A 17,214-nucleotide genomic window follows, 5' to 3' on the forward strand; every position below is an offset into this window, starting at 1 on the left:
AAATGATGAACCCAAAGAGGCCCACACCAAGACACAACATAATTAAATTGACAAAGATTAAATACAAAGAGAGGATCTTAAAAGCAGGAAGAGAAAAGCAGTTAGTTACCTACAAGGGAGCACCCATAAGATTGGCAGCTGATTTCTCTAAAGAAACTTTGCAGGACAGAAGTACAACATATTTGAAGTGATACAAACCCAGGATATACAACCAAGGTTACTTTATCCAGAAAAGCTATCATTCAGAGTCGAAGGACAGATAAAGAAAAAGCTAAATGAGTTCATCACCACCAAAGCAGTATGACAGCAAATGTTGGAGGGATTTCTTTAAGAAGGAGAAAAAATATGTATCAAAAATATGAATAAAGAATAGCAATAACAACATACCTACCAACAAGTACTTCAAATGAAGTACTCCAATCAATACATAGGTTGGCTGAATGGATAAGGAAAAAAGACCCTTACATATGCTGCCTACAAGAGACTCTCTTCAGATTAAAAGACACAGACTAAAAGTAAAGGGAAGGAAAAAGACCTAGAGGGTATTGTGCTGAATGGAGTAAGTCAGATAAAGACAAATGCTATATGATTTCATGTAGATGTTTAATCTAAAGAACAAAATCAACAACCATAACAGAAACAAACTCATAGATACAGGAATATTTTTTTGGGTTACTAAATGGAAGAAGGGTTGGGGAGTGAAAAAGTGCAAAGAGATTAAGAAGTACAAATGGATAGTTATAAAATAGCCATGGAGATATTAAGTATACCATAAGGAATATAGTCAGTAGTATTGTAATAAATATGTAAGGGGGCAGAGGAGTACTAGACTTATTGGTGTGATCACTTTGTGAATTATATAGATCTCTAATCATTATGCTTTATAACTGAAACTAATATATTATTGTATATCAACTATAATTGAAAAACTCATTGAATTGCACACTGTAAATATGAGCAACTAATTGTCTATTATATTTCACTAAAGCTATAAAAAAAAGATTTGAAAATCAATCTTTGTTGAAAAAGAAAATGTTTTCTAAATTATTTTGTATCTTAGTCCATTTGGACCACTATAATAAAATACCATAGACTAGTGATTCACAAACATCAGAAATTTATTTCTAATAGTTCTGGAGACTAGGAAGTTCAAGACCAAGGTGCCAGCACACTCTCTGATGAGAGTCTATTTTCTAGTTCATAAACCTCCATTTTTTCACTGCATCCTCATATGATGGAAGAGGTAAGAGAGCTCTCTGTGGTCTGTTATAAGGGCATTAATCCCATTTATAAAGGTTCTGCCCTCATGACCTAATCGCCATCCATAGAGTCCATCTCCAAATACCATCACATTAAGAGAATAAGTTTTAACATATGTATTTTGAGGGGACACAAATATTCGGTTTATAGCTCTTTGCTACTCCCTTTAGTATAGTCAAAGTGCATGCCCTATTGATGATGGAATTTTACCAATGGATGATAACATCATCCAGACAGAACTGAAGGGCTGGAGATAGATAAAGAGTACAAAGAAAAAGGAAATTAGATGGTCAGGCCATTGTCCGAACCTATATGTTTGAGAGGTTTCAGGGGAAAATGCTGAGGGAGGACTTTGGCTGTTTCCCACTGGGTACTCTAGGAGGACAGTGCCTCTACCCAAGCCTGGAAAACGGTATATCTAAGCAAACAGAGCAGTGCAACACAGGCAGACCAGCAGTCTGACCTCGATTCTCCTGGTCCCTGTATGGAATAAGGAGAACACAGACTTTCATGCATATCTCCAAAGTTAGGCATGAGAATTTACAGAATATCTGATAGAGGAACTCACAGAAAGTGTGACCATGCCAGAGGCAGAGGCAAAGGTCACTATAGATAGTGTGTGTTACTGCATTTATGAGTTCCAACCAGAATTTTAGAAGGACCCGAACATCAAACATCAGTCAAAGTCACAGGAGGGCACTGGGTTTCTGAATCTCCCTAGAAGATTCTAATGTGTAGCCAAAGTTGAGAACCACTGCCTTTAGGAAAACTTGCTAATAGTCATCAAAATCTCCAATTTCAAGAAAGCATTGCATAATGTACTTTTATATATAATGTTTAATTTCCATGCTAATTGCTAAAGAGTATTAACCTTATTTCACTCATGGCAACCTTGAACCTTCAAGTAAATGACTTATCCAGATCAGCTGTGCAGTGGGGATGGGATTCAAACTGAGTTCTCATTCAAAACTGAACTTTTTTTTTTTTTTCTCATTGATGTGGCCTATAAAGTATACTCTTTTCTGTGCTATCTTTCTGCCCTTGTATAGGCTATGTAATTTACAAAACACTTCTTTTGGCTATTCTCTCTGCAAATGATATTACAGAATTCCTTTAATCCATTCTGGTAATACCTCCACCTTCAGAATTATAAGTGGATGTGTACTTGAGGACATGATGTGTGTTTTTAAGACTTCCATTGCCCTGGAATAAAATCAAAAACACCTGCTACTTTAATATCACTGTTTATGAATCTTCTAAGCTAAGGAATTTCCATAAGTTAAAAGGGGATTCTTCCTCTGATAGATTTGTTTAAACCATAAAACATTTTACCACCATTTTTTACCAAAAAGATATCGAGATCTAGAAGGATTGAGACATTATTACGTTAAGCCAAGATTTATAGAGATACTATCATATGCAAGGTGCCATTCCTGACATCAAGAAGTGCATAGACTCATAGAAGAGCCAATACAGTAACAATTATGAATCACTGTGTGTCAGATACTGTGCCGGACACTTTGTATGCAAAATTCAAAATAATCCTCAGAGCAGAGTTACAAATTAGGAATTATTATCTCTGTTTTACAAATAAGGAAACTGAGGAAAGAAAAGTAAAATTATTAGTCCATAATCATGCAGCTAGTAAGTGATAAACCCAAAATATAATATGATATGTCAAAATAGTAGCAATCAATTAGATACATTTATCTCCTATTTAAAGTAAAAGTAGGAAAAGCTTCAAAAAAAAGTGACACTTGAGTAGGTGTCACTTGAAGTTTGAGAGTTTGACAGACAAATCAAAGAGCATACACAAGTGTGCCATAACACATAATGTGCCTTGCATACTAGACACAAATTATTTCTATGTATCGATCGATCTTCGTAATTCATTCTCAAAATCATTTGTTTAACCACTAAGATGCCAAGGGAAAATTAAATATACATTTGGCATATAACTATAACTTCTTTAAGAAGACATGTTATTTTGGGAAGGGAGGGTAATTTCTGGAACAGGCACTGTCATACCCCTTGATACACGTTCCCTAGTAAGGGACCCTGGCTGGCCATTATGAATTTGAGAGGCCCCGCAAGCCCATAGAAGGGGCAGTGTTCTGGTTAGCAGTGCAGACCCTCATGCCTCATTCCTAGAGAAAAAGCAGCGCAGAGTCCAACCTAAATGCTACACTGATTTTCAAACACATACTTCTGGCTCATACTTTCTCTCTCTATGGCACAGATAGAGCTTATCACATGGTATTGCATTTATTCATTTATATAACTGCTTTGCCCACTATCCTACAAGCTTCTACAGTCCAGGGAATTGCGTTCCATAGCACCTACATATAATTTCTAATACTTAATAGGCACCCACTTTCTGATGGTTGAACTATGGAAACAATTCGACTTTGATAGCAACCGTCATCCAAAACTAAAACGACAAGTCTATTAACCTAGCTAGAAACACCAAATCACTCCCTCACTCCAGAAGATCTATTCACATTTCCACAGTGACTCAAACCAGAATGTGGTGGTAAATGCCAAAATGGCCAGATGTACTTCTCTATCCATTTCCTTAGGCTTTTTAGGCCATATGGCTTTCACCATTCCTATAATGAGACTTCAGGTTTAAGATTCAGAAGTCCATCATTTCCAGAATACATAGCCCAGACACAGAGCCCAGGCTATTTTTTCCTAACTTGACTTGGCATTGGATCATGGTGTGATGAATTTATTATGTACAGCAGCAGGCATGGTGCTTTTTTAAAAGCAAAGTGCCAGAAACAGAAGCTCATTGATTTAAAAAAAAAAAAAAAAAAAGTCAAAACTTTGCCAATTTTCTCCAAATACCATCAGAGTAAACTATCATCAAATACAAGTTGTTTTCCCCATAAATAACAGCATGAAGCAAATATATTGCATTCTCAACTCTTTTGAAAAGACTAAAAATAACCGCGGAAAGCTGATCTAATTATCCTGCATATATTCAGCAACATGGGAACTTTAAAGTATGGTATCGGCTAATTGAACAGCTAAGACTACCAGAACTTTAAACAGAAGATTCCAAGAGTACATGAGCTAATAATGATGACATTAAAAGGATGTACTGATCTTTGCAGTATAGTTTGAAGCCCATATAGCACTGCAAATGACAACAACTGCATTTTGATGTGCAGATAAAGGTCGAACATAAGGGAACTTTGCCTTCAAGCTTTTTATAATAATGTGCCATAAACTCAAGAAATCCTCTTCAATTTTTCTGCAGAAACACAGATTTGCTTAATTTTCTGACACTGCACCTTTGATTACTACATAAATGTCTCTACTCTTATCACACTCTACTAAACCTAATTATACAAGCATTTTCCAATTTATACTCAAAGTGCTACCATTAAAAGTCTGGTTTTAGTTAGAGTACTGCTCTATATGAAAACACGCGTAATAAATATGTGCAGTGCCATCAAATGTGAACGTTAGATATGAAGCAAAATAAAGTAGCATTGTAACTCACCAGTGATGTCCTTTAAAAGATGTTATTATATTTAGATGGTTAAAGCACTATTACTTAACAACAGTGATGAAGTTGAGACACTGGCCAATACTGTCCAGGAAACTGAACATTGAGACCAAAGCACTGACTTTAATGCAGACCATTGTGAATAAATACACAGTCTCTATCCTGATGTGAACCTCAAACCTGGCATGTCATTGGATTTCCTGCTGCTAGAGCTTTCCTTTTCTTAGCTAACCAAAGACACTTTATTTATTATTATTATTATTATTATTACTATTATTAATGGAAAGTATTGTTTACTTTGTGGTAGGAAAAGGAAGCTAAGGCACAAATGCCAAAAATACTTCACTACAACTGACCTGTGCTTATCTCTTTATCTAACTTTCCTAAAAACATTAAAATTACAAAAAAAAAAAAACTTTCTCTACCAATGCCTCAAATATTGGAATCAAGAGCTGTTATTTAATTCTACTTGCAAAGAAGTATACTGCAAGTTCATGAACAAGATAGAATCAATGTGAAAAAGAAAGCTAGTCTGGAAGTATAACAAGGCATCCATAGAATGAAAACAAAAATCTGAAGAAGATAAGATTGAGTGAAAAATCTAGTACAAAAATCATACTAATAGACTGTCTAGTAATTGCAGGTAAGAATTTGAAAAGTGAAATTGAATTGGATAAAATCAGAGATAAGTTTTCAGATGAAAAAAGGTTTGAAACTGTAGGACTGTCTTGAACACAAATATATCAATATATTAAAAATAGGAGGTATTTTGAGGTCTTGACAAGTTTCAATAAGAAAAAAAACTCTTGATCAATTTTCATAATGTAAGGTAATATGGGTGCTAGGTATCTGGCATCTTTAGTTTACTTCAAATCTTGTGATTGCATCATTTTATTTTAATATCATAGGAAATAATAATAAAAGGACAAATATATATATAAATACATAAAGATTATTATGTCATTCAGTGCAGAAAAAAATAGAAACAATCTTAACATCTAACAAAGGAATAAAAATGTCTTAAAGATATTTCATAATGTAAAAGTGCACAAATTATAATGTTAAGAGGGAAAAAAGTATAATCTTTTTAAAAATCATATAGAGGAAAGAGTAAGAAATACCTCAAGTTAACAGAAGTTATGATTGAAAAATGAGAACATACATAATTTTAATTTTGTTCTTGGTACTTTCTATACTCTCTGAAATTATTTTTGTAATAAAAGGTATGTTTTAAAAGTTTTAAACTTTTCCTAATCTAAAAGAAAACATAGAAATTGCTTTTTTCTCATAGAGGCACTGTTTTATCTAATTTTCTCTAATTTTGGTGTATCCATACTATTTCTCAGATATCCTTTTTTACCAAAAGGAATTCTCAACTTCCTATGTTTCCCAATTCTTTCTCAAAGAATCTATTCACCTCTCTATTTACTAAGAAACATACGTTTATCTCATGGGTAGTGTGGAATAAAGCATATCACCTGGTCTCTAGGGGTGACTACAAACTCAAAGAAGATGAGAGAGAGAAGAAAGGACTGGGAAATTCTTCATTTATCAGAAGTTTACTCTTTCAAAGAACACAGCAGCTATAGAATGGGAAAAAAGAGTCAAATGATTAAAAAATAACTTCTGAATCTTTTTATGTGACAGAATCTGTGCCAGGCTCTATTTTAAAGAGGGAACATGAGAAAGACTGACATCCACCAGTTCCAAACAAGTCAAGATAGATCTACTGAGCCCCAATTACGTGCCTGACATAGGCACAGGTGGAAAACGTCTTTCACTTGTTTAAAATTATCAGAAATAACTGTGTTGTAATTGTAATTATGTAAATACAACTGTGAGAGCTAAGGGCCCAGGGAACAATTCACAAAATTAAAAATGAATAAACAATTTTCTGAATCCCTTTAGTCTGACAATGAACAGCCCCATGGAATATAAACTGTGGATATCATTTTGTCCCCAGGGTGGTTTTCTGTTATACCCAAAAGACCCAAAGCCTTATAAACCTGTTTTGGTTCTATCCAATTTTAACTCAGCTAGCCTAAAACTGTTACTAATCCAATTGTGCATGTGACCTAGCTAAAGTGAGTAGCATAATAGAGCTGTAGCTGTTTTGACAATGTCATTTCTCGGACAGGTTCTAGTTATGCAGTCCCATTTATAATTTAGATATCAGGTTCTCCAGGTTTTCATAATAATTCACCTGTTTTCATGATGCCAGGAGAATAAAAGATGGCTTGGGATCTATTCACGCCCTCCAGCTCTGCTTTAGATACTTTTTATCACTCTCACTTCATACAAGTCCTGACTAAGATTCTTTCTCAGAGAACAGGGAAAGTTCAATTCAGATAAAACCAAAGGATGACTCATAGGAGAAAGGTTTTTAAAAATGGACTATCATCCAACTGTTCTCGTAACTAAGGCATGATGTCACTTCTCTGTTTAAGTGAGACTGCTAAGCCTGACATAAATTGCCTTTATGCGTTAGTCCTGCCCAAATCTACAACCGAATATCTTGCTACATTTGCCTCCCAGTTTATGCTCTAGTCACACTAAGCTTCTTGTAATTCCCCAAGTCCATGTACTCTCTTAGACATACTGTTACCCCTTCTGCTTTCTCTCTGGATAGTCATCATCTCTTATTTCTCATGACCCCAAAATTCCACTGAATAATTCTTACGTACTAACACCCAACTTCAGTTATAGAATGAATAAATGCCCCCACTCAAAAAGGAAAATTTGTATACATCCACAGGCCCATTCATCTCCGCCTTTCTTAGACAATTTAGTTGATTAAATGATCTTTCCTAGTATCTGTTAATGACACAGTAAACTTGCCATCCAGTGTTGAGCAGAGACAAACCACCCTGGCACGATTAATGATAGAGTCAGAATTAACAGGCAATTTGGCATATGCTAAAATTACAGAAGTGCATGCCAAAAAGACCTAAGGCTAAGACCTCTTCCCCCTGTGCTGCTCTTAAAGGAGGAATATCATGGAAAAAGTAGATCACTGACCCACACCCAGCTCTGGAGTAGGGCTCAGAGCTTTTGCCTAGGGGAAGTGGTAGGCCATAAAACCAGAGACCCTAGAGCTCTCCCCAAAGAACTGACTTTATTTGAAACAATGTATAAAAAAGTTAAAGCTCGAAAGTACTCTCAAAAACAATGGATGTAGATGAGGTAAAAGGGGTCAAATACGTGGTCACAGAAAGAAAACTAACTGTGGGAGATGAACACACAATGCAATATATATGTCTTATTGTTAAATTGTACACCTGAAACTTACTGGATTCATTAACCAATGTCACCATAAAAATAAATAAATAAATAAATAAATAGATAGATAGATAAATAAATAAGTTAAATAAAAAAAAAAAAAAAAAACAATGAAGATCATGGTGGAAAACAATTAAGGGGAAGCTGCTAAACAATAGGCTAGCTACTTTACCAGAGAGAACGAGAGAAAGGACAGGTAAAAAGTCTTCCTGGAGTCATAACCAATCTCAGACTGGCCTTAAAAACTAAACTTGCAAAAAGGCTTGAATTTAATTGGGTTAGACTGTGGAGCAATTTATGCCCCCAGGGCATTGTCGAAATAATACTGTAATCAGAGGGCAATTAGCAGAGCCTAACAGCTGAGTAGGATGCCAACAGAGGCAGCTGGTTTACTAGAGTGATCAAAACAATAGATAGTCAAAGAGAACTCTGCAGAAGAACTATCACCCAAGCGCAACTGTGCCTGGGCAGCATTCTGTCGCTGAGGAGTGATATCAGAGTTTCTATGCTATGGAGGAAACAGACCTCATGAAAATAGTCAAGCAAAGTCTATAAATAACAAGCAAAGAACAAGCTCTGGAGAGGAGAAGAGGATCCATAAATTTATTATCTGGTATTCAACTGAAAATTATGATCCATGTAAAGAATCAGGAAACCGTGACCTATATATAGAGGAAAAACATAGGCAGCAGAAAATTGCCTAGGAGAGAGCCCAGATCTTGGATATAACAGAGACATGAAATTAGCCATTAAAAATATATTCAGAGAAATATAGAAAACCCTGCTTAACGAAGTAAACAAAGGTATCATGAGAATGCCCAGCTAAAAAGGAATATCAATAAAGAGATTACATATTGAATAGAAATTAAATTATAAAATTATAAAATGGAAATTTTGAACTTGAAAAGTACAATAACTGAAATCAAAATTTCACTAGCAGGGCTTGATGGCAAATTTAAGCTGACAGAAAAAAAAAATCAAAAAACTTAGATCAGTATAGATGTTGCAATCCAAAGAACAGACAGAAAAAAAAAAAAAGAACAATGAACAGACCTGAGAAATATGACACCATTATGTGCACCAACATATGCATAATGATAGTACAGGAACTAAAGGAGAGTGAATAAAGAGCAGAAAATATTCAAAGAAATACTGGGTGTAAGCTTCACAAATTTGAGTACAATCTTTAATCTACACATCTAAGAAGCTAAATATACTTGAAAGATAGTAAATATGAAGTAAATCACAACCAGACAGGTTATATTAAAAACATGGAAAACCAAATACAAGAAGAAAATCTTGAAAGCAATGAGAGAATGTACAGGGGACCTCCATCAGGAACATGAAGGTCAGAAGGCAGTGGAATAGCATATTCAAAGTGCTAAATAAATAAATAAGTAAAAAACAAAGAATCTCATATCCAGCAAAAATATGTTTCATGATGATGGCAAAATAAATACTTTCCAAGACAAAAACTACAAGAATTCATCTCTAGCAGACATGTCTAACAGACAATAAATACTAAGGGAAGTTTTCAAGACTGAAAGCAAATGACCCGGGTAGTAATTAGAACACACACTAGTTACAAACACACAATTACACAAACACACACAAACAGATAAAAATTATCATGGAATTATTAAATTATGTAAGTACAGATTTCTTCACCTTTCTTCTTTTAAGGAATTTAAAAAGTAATTTTGTAAAACAATATGAATATAATTGTATTGCTGGGGTTATAGCATTTTGAAATATAATATATTTGATCATAACAGCACAAAAGAGGTCAGAGAGAACTCAGATGCATTGGAATAAGAAAATGACATTAGATAATAACTTGAATCTAAACAAAGAAAGCCAGAAATGGAAAAGGAAAAGGTTAACATAACCAACTCTATAGATACTTTTTCTCCTTTTTTAAAAATTTCTTTAAAAACAAAAAAGTAAATAAAGTAATTATTATAACAAAAGATTGTTTGTTTTGGAATATGTATAGATGTAAAATGTACAATGGTAATAATACAAAAATAAAGAAGAAAGAATAGTGCTATCTGAACATAATTTTCTTTGTCTCTCTAGAATTAATATAAATTAAAGTATGTTCTCCAATGGAAATTGTATATTGTAGAGCAATCCCAAAGAAAATAACTCGAAAAGCATAAAGAAAAACATGTTAAAAAATTAAGAGAAAGAAACAAATTAAAAATAAACACACTTGAAAGTATTTACTTGATGCAAAGGCAGAATAGAAGAATAAAGGAAGAATAGAGGAATATAAAAAGATATGAGATTTACTGAAAGTAAAAGTAAATTGGAAGACATAAATCCAACTATATCAAAAATAGTATTAAATGTGATTGGATTAGAAACCCAATCAAAAGACAGAGATTGTCAAATTGGATAAAAACAAGATCTCTCTCTATATATATGCTATCCACAGGAGATATACTTTAGATTCAAAGATGAAAACAGGCTGAAGTAAAGAGATGTAAAATATATATTTATTATGCAAACAGCAACCAAAAGAAAGCTGGTATGGCTATACTAATATAAGACAAAATTGACTTAAAATGTTACTAGAGATTAAGAGGAATATATTATAATGATAAAGTAACAACCTATCAGGAAAACATGATAATTATAAACATAATAAACACCTAACAAGAGCCTGAAAATACATAAAGAAAAATTGACAAAATTAAAAGAAAAATGGGTCATTAAAAATAATAATTGAAAGCTACTGTTTCCAGTTTCAAAAAAGAATAGAACTAGGTGGAAGATCAAAAAGAAAATAACAGACTTGAACAACCTTATAAATCATCTAGACCTGACCAACATTTATAGAATATTCTACCCCAAAACAACAGAATACAAATTATTCTCAAGTGCGCATAAAATATTTTTCAGTAGAGAATATAATTTGGCCTGAAAAGAAATCTCAATACATTTGAAAGGATTAAAATCACACAGAATATGATATCTGACTTCAATGGAATGAAATAAGAAATCGATAACAGAAATAAATTTAAGAAATTCACAAATATGTGGAAAATAAGAAACTCCTCTAAATATCCAATGGGTCAGAGAATAAATCACTAGAAGAATTATAAAATACTTTGAGAAGAATGAAAATAAAGACATGGCATTCCAAAAATTATGGGATACAGCAGAAATTATGTAGAAAAGGGAAATGAATAGTGTTAAAGGCTTATATATATTTTTTTTTTTAAAAGGAGAAATACGTAAAATCAATAACTTAGTTTTGGGAGCACCCTTCTAGTTGGCAGATAGGATGCTGTCCAATTCACAAATCACTTAATAAAGCCAATTAGATATTCAGGTTAAAAATAATAATAATAGCCAAGCCTTTTACCTTAAAACACTGGAGAAAAAAAGAGTTGACTAAACTTCCAGCAAGTAGAAGGATGGAAATAATAAAATTACAGGAAAAATTAATGAAAAAGAAATTATACAAACAAGTGAGAAAAATAAATAAATCCAAATGTTAGGTCTTTAAAAAAATGAACAAAACTGAAAAACTTTTAGGCTAAAATGAGAGAGAGAGAGAGAGAGGAAAAAAAGATTCGAATTCTAAAATCAGGAATGAAGGTGGGGATGTCACCAATTCCAGTCACATAAAAACAAGTTTGATAACTTAGATGAAAGGGATAAATGCCTAGAAAGACACAAAGTACAAAAACAAGAATAAAAGTCTGACTAAACCTATAACACACAAAATGATTATATTCATGATTTTAAAACTTCTCGCAAAGAAAATCTCAGGCCCAGACAGTTTCACTGGTGAATTCTATGAGACATATAAGAAGAATTAATACCAATTCTTCAGAATCACTTACAAAAAAATGAAAGAGAAAAAGAGACTTTCCAACTCGTTCTTTGAGAACAATATTACCCTAAAACCAAAACCAGACATAGACATCACAAGAAACCCACAAAGCGATGTCTATCATGAATAAACATAGAAATCCTCAACAAAATGTTAGCAAATAGAATCCAGCAATATATAAAAATGATTATACATCATGGTCAAGTGTGATTTATCTAAAGAATATAAAATATATTTAATATCTAAAATTCAATTGGTGTAATACACCATATAAAAAGACAAAGGAAAAAAAAAAAACACATAATCATCTCAATAGTCACAGAAAAAGCTTTTGACAAATTCCAGTATCCCATCATGAAATAACAATCAACAAACTAAGAATAAAAGAAAATGTCCTCAACATGAAAAGGTGCATATGTAGACACCTCACAGTTAGTATCATACTTAATGAAAAAGACTGAATTCTTGAAGACCGAATAATATTAGGAACAAGACAAGAATATCTACTCCATCACTTCTACTCAACTCACACATGCTGATTTCAAAACTTACTACAAAGCTATAGTAATTAAGAAAGTATAGAAATGGAATAAGGATAAAAATAAACATAAAAGAAATAGCATCAAGAGTCCATATATACATCTTTGCTTTGATTCACATTCAAAATGTAAGAGATAACAGAAAATTCTTGGGACAAAACAGAATTATGAAACTTGATGTCCTTGGATTAGATATGGTTCTTGGCTGCCACCAAAAGAGCAAATTAGTGAAGAAAAAAAGAAGGTAAGTTGGACTTCACAAAAATTAATTCATTTTGAAGGATACTATCAAGAAAGCTAAAAGACAATCCACATAACGGAAAAAATATTTGCAAAAAGGACTATAAATAGAATATAAAAAGAACTATTTCAAGTCAATAATAAAAAGAAAAATAACTCTATTTAAAATTTACAGACCTGAATCTGAATATACATTTCTTTAAAGAAGGTAACAAATGGCCAATACATACACAAAAAGATCATAAACATAATAGACATCAGAAACATAAAAATCAAATCACAAAGAAATGCCATTTTATATCCACCAGAATGGCTATAAAAAAAAAAAAAAGAAGACCAAAACAAGTATTATATATATATGAAGAAAGTGGAACCTCAAATTTTGTCGACAACAAGATAAAATGGTGTAGCTTTTTTGGAAAAAAGTCTGGCAGTTCTTTAAATTTTTAAACATAGAGTTACCATTTGACCTGATTCCACTACTAGATATCTACCCAAGAGAAATGAAACTTCTGTTTTACAAAAACTTTTACAGTAATGTTCATAGCAGCATTATTCATGACAGCCAAAAACTGGAAACACTCTAAATGTCCATCAAATGATGAATGGATAAAATGTGTTATATTTATAAAATGAAATATTATTCAGCAATAAATGAGGAATGAAGTACTGATACACGTTACAAAATGGATGAACCTCGAAAACATTATACAAGGTAAAAGAAGTCATTCACGAAAATTCACATATTCGTTGGTTCACAAACTGCCCCCCATCACACACACACACATTGGAAATTGAGACTGAGGAAAGGCAAATCACTCCAGATTGGTAGATGGCAGGTCTAATAAGAAAGGGAACTTACAAGGCTTTTCTTAGGTAACCGCAAGAGGAGTAAATAGCTGCACACGGAAGCCAAAATCTTAAAAGCTTTTACAGAGGACTTAAGTGGGTTGTCTCATATACCATCCAGGTGGTCTCAAAAACACCTTAGTCTCTCAAAGCTATGTCTGTCCTTGGAACAGTTTCTACTGTGATAATGATGAGCAGAACATACATTCCAAGACTGGGGCTGTTGAGCCTCTGATTATCCAGGTTCAGCTTGAGGGTCATCTAGCACTCATATCCTCTCGACTACCTCTTCCAATTATATGAAATGCCGAGAATAGGCAAATCTTTCTAAACAGAAAGTCGATTAGTGTTTACTTAGGGATGGAAGTAAAGAATAAGGAGGAGGGGCGTGAATGGTGAGTGAATGCTAAAGAATATTGGCTTTCTTTTGGGGTTGATGAAAATACTCTATGTTGATCGTGAATATTTACTCATTATGCAAATATTTACTAAAAACCATTGGATTGTATAATTTAAATGGCTGAGTTGTGGAATATGTGAATTATGTAGCAATAAAGCTGTTTGTTTGTTTGTCTGTTTTAAATGACTATTATTTCCTTATGGACATATACGCAATAGCAAGCTTATTTTCTAGTGCCTTAACAGCCAAAACCACAGAAATAACTGAGATCATTGAGGCAGAGCCTTAAAACGTGGGGTTTGACATTGTTTCAATGTATGCAGAATAGTATTACTATAGAAGACTTTTCCAACAAGCAATTTGGTCTGTTTGAAACTTACAATGGAAATTTGGCAAAATATCTAAGAAACAATGTTTTAATTACAAAACACCTAGACAGAGTGCTTTCTCTTTTGAGCCTATCTTCATTACTAGACGTTAGCTAGAGATTTGGGAGATTACTTCCAAGATCTTCCATGAATATCCTTTCCTAATACAATGTTTTGTAGTTACTGAATTACCTTTTGTTTTACCTCCTCATTGTCCTAGCAGAAAATTTATTCATATTAGGCAAAGAGTGTTTAAAGAGCAAAAGACATGCAGAAAATTTTTAGGAAAAATAAAACCTCAATAAAATTCATAAACTATTGAGAAATTGTTTATTCAGAAGCATAGTTTCTGAGTGTTAATTTACTTAACCATTGGAAAGAGGGTTTTTATGTGTGTGTAAATATAAAAAAAACATATTGAGAAATTAAAAAAGGAATAAAAATAACCTATATAAAAGTTGGCTTATTTTTTAAAGGTAGATAAGAAAAGCTCTTTATTAAATATATATCCATTTCTAATTACATAAATAATATATTCAAATTAAATAACCTCCCTTTTGAACAAATAAAACCATTTGAAAATAACTTTTTTTTCCTCACACCTCTGTGAGTAATTTGACTTAAAAAAAGTGTCGAGATGAGGTTTTTCGTTTGGTGTTTTTGAATCCGTTACATAAAGATTATTCAATATTTAAATAATATATTATTAAGTTTACAATTTTAAGATCCCAGTCTTTCACTATGCTTTTAATATATGCATCTTATGCTATTATAAGTCTAGGAAATTTTAACATTTACTTTTAAGAGGGATTTACTTATTTAAATGTTCTTAAATTTTATTCTGAATTTCTAAATTTATTATGTTGTATTTTATATTTAAGTACACTGCTAATCCAATAAATATTCCTTAAGTACTGATATAGCTCATAAATATAGGAATTTAAACTTATAGTCAATCTTAATTTCCCATTAAATACTAATACTTTTTATAAATTTAGGAAAAACCCTGTTGTCCTGTTATAACAAATTCACAACTACTCAGTGACAAATTTTTAATTGGAATCATAGCATAATCAGTTAAGAACTTTAAATTGCCAAATTATATACTTAAAATGCCAAATTCTTTTAAATTGTATAAGCACTCAAAATACCAAACAAACATGTACAGATTACTTCCAAATATAACATAAAACTATGACTACTATGGATTTAATTTAAACTCAACGTTAAATCTTCCCAAGATCATTCCAAAAGACATAATTACATGTTTTCAAGCAAATTAGGTTTGTTATCCAATTCAATTTAGGATTTTCTTCCCTAATACTAGTGTTCCCTTCTCAGCTAGCAACCTCCAGGAGACCCCCATGGTACTTCAAATGCAGTATTACTCAATAAATATTTTAGAATAAATAAGCTAAATTATCTCTTTGGAGTAACATGTATTTCAAACACATGAGTCAACTTAATGAAAACTATTGTAGCAAAACCAATTAGTTTAATAAATGATCATTTGACTTCTTAGTATAGGTTGAATCCTACCAATGTGTAACTACCAAAGTGATGAGAAATGAGGGAAGATGATGAAGAACTAAGTTAATTTAAATACTTACCATATGCTAGGCATATTATTCTACATTTTATTTTAAACAGCCCTGTTTTACAGGTAGAAAGAAATATAAGATAAAAAAGAAGTTTAGTAACCTTCCAGGTCTGTACATGCATTTTTTTTTGTCATTTTATTTGTTTGTTTGTATGTTTATTTTTTGTCTCCTTGACCTTATCCTTATCCTTTAAGGCCTACCTTAAAAATTGTTAATGTGGATAGTTGAACCAAAAATGAAATAGAGAAAACTATCAGATAATTTAGGAATCATTTCAAAAGGTAAAAATTTGTGAACATTACCCACTTCAAATCTGTTTTATTTTAAAGTGGAGCCATAATTTTCAAGCCTACTGCTTTTAACGTGTATACTTATAAATGAGAAATACATGGATGTGGAAAGCAAATATTTTCACTGGGGCCTTTGTTAATTTACCTAATGTAAGCCCATAAATATCTCTTCTTATGTTATCCAAATCAAAATAAATTTCACGAAAGAACATTCAAAAAAGAAGTAATAAAACACTGAACATAACCTAGTTTACCAGCGTATAAAAAGCCAGTAGAAAGTACACCTAGAGCTGTGTTATGTACCCCAAAATATTCAAGGCAAATATATCCCCTGTTCCACACAATATCTTAATATTTCAGTACATGTACTGTAACAATAACAGAGAAAGAAAAACACTTAGTCCATTTTCTTTTTCTTAAGTGGCATTGTTTCTCGCAACCAGCCTCTGTAGTTCCTTCAGAAATATTTACTGCATGGAAGAGCATTATATGTTCCTTTGATGATTTGATAAAAAAACAACATGGAGATGAAGAAAGTGCAAAGAATATGTACATAAAAAAAGACATGTAAAAAGTTAACACCTAGGGAAACTGTATTATTTTAGAACAAATGATGCACAGGTAGGGCTCAACAAATCTCCAATACTAACACATCTCTCCCTCACCACTCCAAGCACCAGGATTTAAGAATGTAGCAGTAAGCATCCCTCAGCACAGCTTGGCATACCAAAGATGAAATTGTTTTCTGAGTCTTTACCTGGAGTTACTGTACACAACTTGATGCTAAACAAACAACAAACAAACAAACAGGAGCATACCAGAAAAGTGAAGTGAAAAGCATTCTAGTTTTGATGGAAGTAATGTCTCTCTTTATGCTTTAAACTTATTCCAGAAATCTCTTATAACCCAATGCATTTTAAATGTAATAGAGGCTAAAGAGGCAGCTGTTATATATTGCTCAATCTATGACTCACACTTGCTGTGATTTCCAGTGAGACAGCTGTTCTCTGACTCCTTCAAAAGT

The sequence above is a fragment of the Rousettus aegyptiacus genome, unplaced genomic scaffold (assembly GCF_014176215.1).
Source record: "Rousettus aegyptiacus isolate mRouAeg1 unplaced genomic scaffold, mRouAeg1.p scaffold_m13_p_1, whole genome shotgun sequence".
Classification (NCBI taxonomy): Eukaryota; Metazoa; Chordata; class Mammalia; order Chiroptera; family Pteropodidae; genus Rousettus; species Rousettus aegyptiacus.